The following is an 11,027-nucleotide window of genomic DNA, read 5'->3' as shown; positions in this document are numbered from 1 at the left end:
GTGTTGTTGTTGATGAACTCTCATTTCACTTTGTTTGATGTGTCAGACATTTATAGCCTTCAAAACACATAAGATACACAGTAGACACTTTTTCCATCAAACATTTTATACCAAACTTGGGAATTCTGATTAGCTCATAAAATAATGTTGATGGTTAGATTTTGAATTGAAAGTGAATTAATTAAAAGCTCCATCAACTCATCAGACAGCATCGAATCACACCTTCACAAACAAGACAATCGCTTTCTGAGGCGTAGAAGTTTCACCTGTGTTTTGCGTTTGCAGATTTTATTTTAGAAACGAATTGTTTTCGAAACGAAAAGTTTTTTCTCTGCTCCAGATGTGAAACTGCATGGTGTCGTTTACATTGCTGTATGAACTATTTGAACTCCTTTTGAGGTTTTGCACTAAGTAGTGTGAAATCTGTGTGATGTAATTTTTATAAAATTAAACTATAGGTGTAAAGGAGGTAGTACCCCTTGTTTGAACAGGATTCACTAGCATTGATAATCTTAATAGCATACTTATAACAAGAACGAAGACAGTCAGAAACTGCAACATCCCGTGAAGGGTAGGTCAGGGTACCCTGAAAGTAGTAGCTGAGAAGAGCATAGCTTTGACCTTTCAGGGTAGGTCAAAGCTATGCACTAGCTTTGATCTATGGTCTAACTCACACTGACCTTCTTGTCTTTCTATTTATCCGGTTCCTGAGTGTACAAAAGTTAAAATTTGACCTTGACCTAGTTTTCTGAAGGTCAAGGTTATCACCTCATTTTCATCCCCTTTGCCACCTTAGTAATCTTTTTGTTTCATCTTTCTATCTGCAATGGTTGCGAAGATATTTGGCGGACATACAGTACGAATGGACAAACATACGAACACTTGACAATAACAATACATCACCACTTAGAAGCGGGATGTAATAATAGTAAAATAATCTTTGATGCTCAAATCTCATGCTCATGTCTTCTTTTCCTTTCGGCTTTTCCCATCAGGGGTCACCACAGCGGATCAATTGCCTCCATCTAACCCTGTCTTCTGCATCCTCTTCTCTCACACCAACTACCTTCATGTCCTCTTTCACTGCATCCATAAACCTCCTCTTTGGTCTTCCTCTAGGCCTCCTGCCTGGCAGTTCAAAACTCAGCATCCTTCTACCAGTATATACTCTCTCTCCTCTGGACATGTCCAAACCATCTCAGTCTGGCCTCTCTGACTTGATCTCCAAAACCTCTATCATGTGCTGTCCCTCTGATGTACTCACTCCTGATCCTATCCATCATGGTCACTCCTAAAGAACCTCAGCATCTTCATCTCTGCTACCTCCAGCGCTGTCTTCTGTCTTTTCCTCAGTGACACTGTCTTTATACTAAACAACATTGCTAGTCTCACTACAGTTTTGTAGACCTTTCATTTTAGCTGAAACTCTTCTATCACACATCACTCCTGACACTTTTCTCCACCCGTTCCATCCTGCCTGTACACACTTCTTCACTTATTTTCCACACTCTCCATTTCTCTGGACTGTTGATCCTAAGTAATAAAACAATATTGTATGATATTTGAGCTTCACATCCATCAAAAATCTGATCCCATTAAATACATTTTATTTTTTAGGGTGCATTAACATTTTGTGTGTAGTTTTACATCATTTAGGGTCAGGTTTTCAATTTAGTATGTTAGTATGTTTGCACTAAGAAGTGTGTAATCTGCATGTTAGAAGTACAGTATGTTAGAACGGTGCAGGGCATGTAGGAGGACTGTAAGACAGTGGTGAGGTGTGCTGTGGGTGTGACGGAAGAGTTCAAGGTGAAGGTGGGACTGCATCAAGGATCAGCTCTGAGCCCCTTGTTTGCTATGGTGATGGACAGGCTGACAGACGAGGTTAGACAGGAATATCCATGGATTGATGTTTGCAGATGACATTGTAATCTGGAGTGAGAGCAGGTAACAGGTGGAGGAGAAGCTAGAGAAGTGGAGGTTTGTCCTGGAAAGGAGAGGAATGAAGGTTAGCTGCAGTAAGACAGAATATGTGTGTGAATGAGAGGGACCCAAATGTAAGAGTGAGTTTACAGGAAGAAGAGATCAAGAAGGTGGAGGATTTTAAGTACTTAAGGTCAACAGTACAGAACAATGGAGAGTGTGGAAAAGAGGTGAAGAAGCGCCTGTACAGGCAGGATGGAATAGGTGGAGAAAAGTGTCAGGTGTGATGTGTGATAGAAGAGTTTCAGCTAAAATAAAGGAAAGGTGTACAAAACTGTGGTGAGACCAGCGATGTTGTTTGTTCTAGAGACAGTGTCACTGAGGAAAAGACAGGAGACAGAGCTGGAGGTACCAGAGATGAAGATGCTGAGGTTCTCTTTGGGAGTGATATTAAAATTCACCTTAAAATACTGCGACATCTCAAATTCAAAAATAATGAAAATGTTCAATATTTCTGTCACTCATTTCAGAAAGTGAAATCCATATATACATTGATTAATTATACATAAAATATTTCAAGCTTTTATTAATTTTTTAAAATTATTTTGACTTACAAATAACAAGAATTCAAAATCTGGTGTCTCGGAAAAATCAGAAAATTGATGGATGGAGGGAGGGATGGAAGAAAAATTTCAATATTGGAAAGTCATGGTGTTACTCAAATCAGCAAATTAACTCGAAACACCTGCAAAAGTTTCCTGAGCCTTTATGGTCTCAGTTTGGGTCAGTGGGCTACACATTCAAGGGAAAGGCTGCTGGCAAGGATTCCTCTGGCTCATCGTGGTTTTGTTATCATGGTTGATATTAAATTTAATGCTTTCCCTTCCTAGTTTACTTTTCTTTCCTAAATTGATGACTGTCAGAAGGATTTATTTTTTATTTTTACACGATGAATAGAAAGACTCCTATTTGTGTTCTTGATGCCTCATAGTGCATCACAATGATCTAATTCTAATTTTCTGGGACACTGAAATTTAGGTTTTCATTATTTGCAAGCCATAATCAAAATTTCAAGTAATAAAGGCTTGAAGTATTTCACTCTGTCTAATGAGTTTATTTACAAAAAAATGTTGAACTTTTTCACGATATGCAATTTTTTTTTACCTATATCTGTGTATCCTAAGGGAGTTAGGAAACTTCTAATTTTCATGTTTCTGTTAAACTTTTGTGGGATTCTGCATTTTCGAGTTATTGTCATAATTCAAAAGGGACAGAAATATAATTTGGGGGGAGAAGTAGTCGTAGACTTTCAAGGCGAGGATATAAGATTGAAGATGAAGAGTACTTTAGCCCTTGGATGCACTTGTGGGGTCAGGCATGACCCCATGGGTTGTTTTCCTTCAGCAGCTTCAAAATAAAAGCTTCCAATATAATCACATTCCAGGTGTTCCTCATAAAATATGTCTGTAACATGAGATTATTTTTAAAACATAATGAATTATTTTCAAGAAATTACAAGTTTTGTATCACTAACCCACTTATCCACGAGCGGGGTCACATATGATCCCGAACAGGTTTGATGAATTTTTGGATGAACCTTTACTTTTTAGCCACTTTTACTGCCCACTCAGATACCTGCTGTCAATTAGTCACTTCTGCTGCAACTTTCCAATCAACACTCCTGGCATCAGCAAGCTCTCCACCCGGGAGCCGACTTTGGCAGCCCCGTGTACCGCCTCCAGACACACAACACAGGATGGTGGGCATTCGCAATCCTGTTTCCAGCCCCGGCAGCCCAGCAGGCGTTCACAACATCCAGCATGGTCTCTACACACACAACCAGAGCCGTCAGCAAGCCAAACAACCTCTGTTGCACCATGCACATCCTCAACATCCGCTGCTGGCTCGTATGACTTGTCTATCAATTTTCTATGAACTTAATTTTTAAGTTTTTGGCTAATAGGAGGCCAGCTCCACTCACTGTGGACCATCCATCCATTCATTCTCTTCCACTTATCCGGGGTCGGGTCGCGGGGGCAGCAGCTTAAGCAGGGAAGCCCAGACTTCCCTCTCCCTAGCCACTTCATCCAGCTCCTCCGGGAGAATCCCAAGGCGTTCCCAGGCCAGCCGGGAGACATAGTCTCTCCAGCGTGTCCTGGGTCGTCCCCGGGGCCTGGGTCGTGCCCGGAACACCTCACCAGGGAGGCGTCCAGGAGGCATCCTAACCAGATGCCCGAGCCACCTCATCTGGCTCCTCTCGATGCGGAGGAGCAGCGGCTCGACTCTGAGTCCCTCCCGGACGGCCGAACTCCTCACCCTATCTCTAAGGGAGAGCCCGGACACCCTACAGAGGAAACTCATTTCGGCCGCTTTTATCCGGGATCTCATTCTTTCAGTCACGACCCATAGCTCGTGACCATAGGTGAGGGTAGGAACGTAGATCGACCGGTAAATCGAGAGCTTTGCCTTTCGGCTCAGCTCCTTCTTCACCACGACAGACCGATACAGAGTCCGCATCACTGCAGACGCTGCACCGATCCGCCTGTCGATCTCCCGTTCCATTGTACCCTCACTCGTGAACGAGACCCCAAGATACTTGAACTCCTCCACTTGGGGCAGGATCTCATCCCCAACCTGGAGAGGGCACTCCACCCTTTTCCAACTGAGGACCATGGTCTCAGATTTGGAGGTGCTGATTCTCATCCCAACCGCTTCACACTCGGCTGCGAACCGTTCCAGTGAGAGTTGGAGATCACGGCTTGATGAAGCCAACAGCACCACGTCGTCTGCAAAAAGCAGAGACGCGATACTGAGGCCACCAAACTGGACACCCTCAACTCCTTGGCTGCGCCTAGAAATTCTGTCCATAAAAGTTATGAACAGAATCGGTGACAAAGGGCAGCCTTGGCGGAGTCCAACCCTCACTGGAAACGAATCCGACTTACTGCCGGCAACGCGGACCAAACTCTGACATTGGTCGTACAGGGACCGAACAGCCCTTATCAAGGGGTCCGGTACCCCATACTCCCGAAGCACCCCCCACAGAACCCCCCGAGGAACACGGTCGAACGCCTTCTGCAAGTCCACAAAACACATGTAGACTGGTTGGGCGAACTCCCATGCCCCCTCAAGGACCCTGCGGAGGGTGTAGAGCTGGTCCACTGTTCCACGGCCAGGACGAAAACCACACTGCTCCTCCTGAATCCGAGATTCGACTTCCCGACGGACCCTCCTCTCCAGAACCCCTGAATAGACCTTACCAGGGAGGCTGAGGAGTGTGATGCCCCTGTAGTTGGAGCACACCCTCATGTCCCCCTTCTTAAAAAGGGGGACCACCACCCCAGTCTGCCAATCCAGAGGCACTGTCCCCGAAGTCCACGCGATGTTGCAGAGGCGTGTCAACCAGGGCAGCCCCACAACATCCAGAGCCTTTAGGAACTCCGGGCGGATCTCATCCACCCCCGGGGCCCTGCCACCGAGGAGCTTTTTATCTACCTCGGTGACCTCAACCCCAGAGATAGGAGAGCCCGCCTCAGAGAACCCAGACTCTGCTTCCTCATGGGAAGGCGTGTCTGCGGGATTGAGGAGGTCTTCGAAGTATTCTCCCCACCGAGTCACAACGTCCCGAGTTGAGGTCAGCAGCTCCCCATCCCCACTATATACAGTGTGGATGCTGCACTGATTCCCCCTCCCGAGACGCCTGATGATGGACCAGAATTTCTTCGAAGCCGTCTTGAAGTCGTCCTCCAAGGCCTCACCGAACTCCTCCCACGCCCGGGTTTTTGCCTCAGCAACCACCAAAGCCGCATTCCGCTTGGCCTGCCGGTACCTATCAGCTGCTTCAGGAGTCCCACAGGCCAAAAAGGCCCGATAGGACTACTTCTTCAGCTTGACGGCATCCCTTACCGCTGATGTCCACCAACGGGTTCTGGGGTTGCCGCCACGACAGGCACCAACCACCTTACGGCCGCAGCTGCGGTCGGCCGCCTCGACAATGGAGGCGCGGAACATGGTCCACTCAGACTCAATGTCCCCCGCCTCCCCCGGAACGTGAGTGAAGTTCTGCCGGAGGTGGGAGTTGAAACTCCTTCTGACAGGGGATTCCGCCAGGCGTTCCCAGCAGACCCTCACAATACGTTTGGGTCTGCCAGGTCGGACCGGCATCTTCCCCCACCATCGGAGCCAACACACCACCAGGTGGTGATCGGTTGACAGCTCCGCCCCTCTCTTCACCCAAGTGTCCAAGACATGCAGCCGCAAGTCCGATGACACGACCACAAAGTCGATCATCGAACTGCGGCCTAGGGTGTCCTGATGCCAAGTGCACATATGGACACCCTTATGTCTGAACATGGTGTTCGTTATGGACAGTCCGTGACAAGCACAGAAGTCCAATAACTGAACACCGCTCGGGTTCTGATCGGGGGGGCCGTTCCTCCCAATCACACCCTTCCAGGTCTCACTGTCATTGCCCACGTGAGCATTGAAGTCCCCCAGCAGAACGATGGAGTCCCCGGTGGGAGCGCTCTCCAGCACCCCCTCCAAGGACTCCAAAAAGGGTGGGTACTCTGAACTGCTGTTTGGTGCATACGCACAAACAACAGTCAGGACCCGGCCCCCCACCCGAAGGCGGAGGGAGGCTACCCTCTCGTCCACCGGGGTGAACCCCAATGTATAGGCGCCAAGCCGGGGGGCTATAAGTATACCCACACCTGCTCGGCGTCTCTCACCATGGGCAACTCCAGAGTGGAAGAGAGTCCAACCCCTCTGGAGAGGACTGGTACCAGAGCCCAAGCTGTGTGTGGAGGTGAGCCCGACTATATCTAGTCGGAACTTCTCAACCTCACACACCAGCTCAGGCTCCTTCCCTGCCAGAGAGGTGACATTCCACGTCCCAAGAGCCAGCTTCTGTAGCCGGGGATCGGATCGCCAAGGTCCCTGCCTTCGGCCACCGCCCAGCTCACAATGCACCCGACCCCTATGGCCCCTCCCACAGGTGGTGAGCCCATGGGAAGAGGTTGTCCTTTCAGGCTGCGCCCGACCGGGCCCCATGGGTGCAGGCCCGGCCACCAGGCACTCGCCTTCAAGCCCCACCTCCAGGCCTGGCTCCAGAGGGGGGCCCCGGTGACCCGCATCCGGGCAAGGGAAAACGTGTGTCAATGTTTTTCATCATCATATGGGGTCTTTGAGCAGTACTTTGTCTGGTCCCTCACCTAGGACCTGTTTGCCATGGGTGACCCTACCAGGGGCAGAAAGCCCCAGACAACTTAGCTCCTAGGATCATTGGGACACACAAACCCCTCCACCACAATAAGGCGACCACTCAAGGAAGGGACCGTGGACCGTGTCCTGCAAATGATCCAGGACGAATGGGATGACGAGCCAGACACAGTCATTGACTCCGATTCTTACGTCTCAGATATGGAAGACCCAGCCTATTGTCCCCCCACTGAACAAGGGCTGTCAGACACACACGAGTCCCCTGAGGAGTTGTCTGAAGAGGCCATGCATGTTGTGCCGGACCGACGGAGCCACAAGAGCTCATACTGGGCAGAGTTACCCCCCAGACAGGCTGCAACACCAAGTCACAGTTTGAAAGGTATTCGGCCAGAACCTGTACCTGGGTTTAGGACTGTCTCCCCAACAGATGCTTGGAAGGAGTTCATGTCTGATAATATAATGACCACTATAAGACCACTATGTCAATTTGAAAATTCGAAGACATTCGCTGGTTCTTACACTTTTATGACAAGTGGACCAGGGCTGACCGACTGCAAACAGATCGCCTGGCACCCTTCCCCCACATATGGGACCTGTTCCTGATCAACTGCTGGTTCAAATTCATCCCCAGTGATTGCGTGACAGTGGATAAACAACTCGTGCCTTTCAGAGGGAGCACCCAGCTTCTGCAGTACATGCTGAGCAAGCCCGCCAAGTACGGGATAAAGATCTTCTGGGTTTGTGATGCATGTAGCCCATATGCAATTGATGGGATTGTGTACCTAGGGAGACAACCAGGGGAAAATGTCCAGAAGAATCTGAGGGAAAGCATTGTCCATCAGTTGTGCAGTGGATTGAGACACACAGGTCGAAACATCACCACAGACAATATCTTCACCAGCGTCCCTCTTGCAGAGCATCTCCTGGAGGAAGGTCTGACTATTGTGGGAACCATGCGACAGAACAAGCGGGACAGTCCTCCGGTCATGAAGGCTTCTAGGTCCAGAGAGCTCCACAACACCGAATTTGGGTTCAATGGCAACATGACCATGATCAGCTATGTAAGAAAGAAAGAAGGGGAAGGCTGTTCTGCTGCTTAGCACAAGGACCACAGCAAGACCATGGATGAATCAAGCCGAAAGAAAAAGCCAGAAGCGATCCTCTTCTACAATCAAACCAAAGGAGGAGGGGATATCATGGACCAGATGGTTGGCAACTACATCTGCAGACACCAGACCCAGAGATGGTCCATGGTGCTATGGTCTAACATGATTGATGTCACCGCTCTGAATGCTTATACACTTTACAGGGCTCAGCACCCTGAAGTTTACACAGGCATCACCCAAGGAAGACGACAATTCCACTCGGAGCTCTCAACGGAGCTTGTGACACCTCACATGAGAAGTCGACTGGAAGTAGTCCGAACCTACCAGCCTACATCACAGCCGTAATGGAAAAGGTTGGAATGACAAAGACTGCTGTAACCCGTCTGGAGGGAACAGACACACATCACCAGCCAGGAAGAGGTGCAGGTTGTGTCCCAGAAAGAAAGATCGCAAAACCTCTGATTTCTGCATCAAATGCAGTACCCCTGTGTGCAACGGTCACAGACAGAAGCAAGTAGTTTGTGACAGATGCACATGTTGAGAAATTGGTCTTTTTATGCTGCAAATTCTTCCAGTTAATGAAAGAATAAGTAAATAATTCAAATGATTTTGTGTCATAAACTTGTTTCATTGTGAATACCTTGAATATAAATGCGTTGCAACTTTTCATTTCAAGGCTAAGGAAGAAAATCAGTCCGTGTGGTCATGTTTGACCTCCCCTGTAGAAGAGTGGATGTATCGGTAACTTGTGCATCCAAGGGTTAATAACCTCTTGGGGAAATTATTTACCTCTGCTCAACACAATACAATCACACAAAATACAGCACACAAGAATGCAGTTATCGCAAACAGAAAACACAGCAGTCAAGAAATAAATGTAGAGCTTCTGCCATGGTTTCAGACATACTTCACATCCTTAAGGTTTATCCTGATATCAACTGTCCTCAAGTAAAGTTCCCTCTGAGGGTGAAATAAAGGCTGAAAACCACGGAATCAACAGGAAATAAGCTCAGGTCGTGAGAAACAGACTCAAGGACAGTGTGGAAATATTTTACTGGAGATAGAGCTGCATTATTAAGAAAACTTCAAATATTCTTCGCATGGGAGGATGACTGTCTCTGCAATGCAAACAATATTTCAAATGGAATCCAGATATTGTTCATTTCCTAGACAATATACAGACCGTGTCTGCAAAGTAGACTCATAAATATTATGGGAAATGTGAGTGAAATCAAAGGCAAAGGTCCCTTAATGAAATGTTTTTGAGTGTCCTATGACTTTGGGAAATAATCATTATTTGTCATTAAAAAGAAGACAATAGCAACAATCCAGATTCTGCTTTGTTTTTTGTCTAAATGACTGACTGGGAGTCACTAAAGAGTTTCTTTATTTTTATTGTGCTGTAAAACAGAAGGTCATGTAGTGAAGGTGGAGTACAATATTTTGTTCCCTTCAAAGAACAGCTTTGAATTTAGAAATTGTTCAACTCACAGAACTATGAAGGGCCCATACAGGTAAATAGCCAAATTGAATTTATACTGAAAATACAAGCCATTTAGTTGCCGAGGTGCCCTTGAGCAAGGCACCGTCCCCTTCCAAGCTGCTCATGGTGCGCTCCACGTGACAGGTGCCCACCGTTCTACCTCCCATTGTCAGAATGCCTACAGCCCTCCTCCCACTCGTGTGTGTGTGTTTGTGTGTGTGCGCACGCTAAATTGTATCCATTTGTATAGGTTTAAAATGCATCTACAGTATCCTGTTGGAACTTTGTTTGAAGCTGTTGCTGTCAGCTTTGTGAAGACAGACAGCCTCATGTAAACAGGTAGGGTTTCATCCCTTTGTAGTTTGTCATACTGTGCATAGCACAGTGTGACAAATAGAGTAGCACAAAGATTCAAGCCAGATGACAATGCAGCGCATAATACACAGGCTCATGTTTACAAATAGCATCCATGCCTTTAAAAGCTATAACCTAAACCAGTTTGTCATCACGCATCTTCAGATCCTGGATTAGTGAGTTTAGAACAATAGATGGATTCAAATTGGGTTAGTAATTTGGGACAGTAATTTATCAATAATTATGGGTATTATTGTTGCCTATGACTGAGATCATTTTATTTCATCTGAACCTGCTGCTTCCTGAAAAGCTAAACAAAGACTGACCCAAAGTGCGCAAACAAAAAAACGCAGTTACAATATAATGGACAGATGATATGACAATGAATTTGCTTTGCAATCGTGACTGTAAGGATTGTGACGTCGTCTGTCTGTTCTGGACAATGTTGTCCAGACATCCAGAATGGTGAAACAACATAAACAGAGACAAGAGACATGGCGGTTCTTTCACAAAAGCTTAATTTCAGCCCAGCTGTTTGGGTCAGCCTCTGAACCTGTATTGTTCCTATCAGTAGCCACTGAGCAAAAGCATACCAGACTCACTCAGGCTGGCTCCACTGTTTCATGGTCAGGCCTAGACAGTAAGGGACTGTTTACACTACATTATAGTTTTGTTTTTTACACACATATATACATATATACACACACACACACACACACACACACACACACACACACACACACACACACACACACACACACACACACACACACACACACACACACACACACACACACACACATATATATATATATATATATATATATACATACACAGACACACGCATATATATGTGTGTGTGTGTGTGTGTGTGTGTGTTAGTGTGTGTGTGTGTGTGTTTGTGTGTGTGTGTGTGTGTGTGTGGTGCAACAATTATTTTA

Source organism: Antennarius striatus, chromosome 13 (genome assembly GCF_040054535.1).
Source record: "Antennarius striatus isolate MH-2024 chromosome 13, ASM4005453v1, whole genome shotgun sequence".
NCBI classification, from domain to species: Eukaryota; Metazoa; Chordata; class Actinopteri; order Lophiiformes; family Antennariidae; genus Antennarius; species Antennarius striatus.
The sequence above is the reverse complement of the archived record's forward strand: the minus strand, read 5'-3'. Positions refer to the sequence as shown.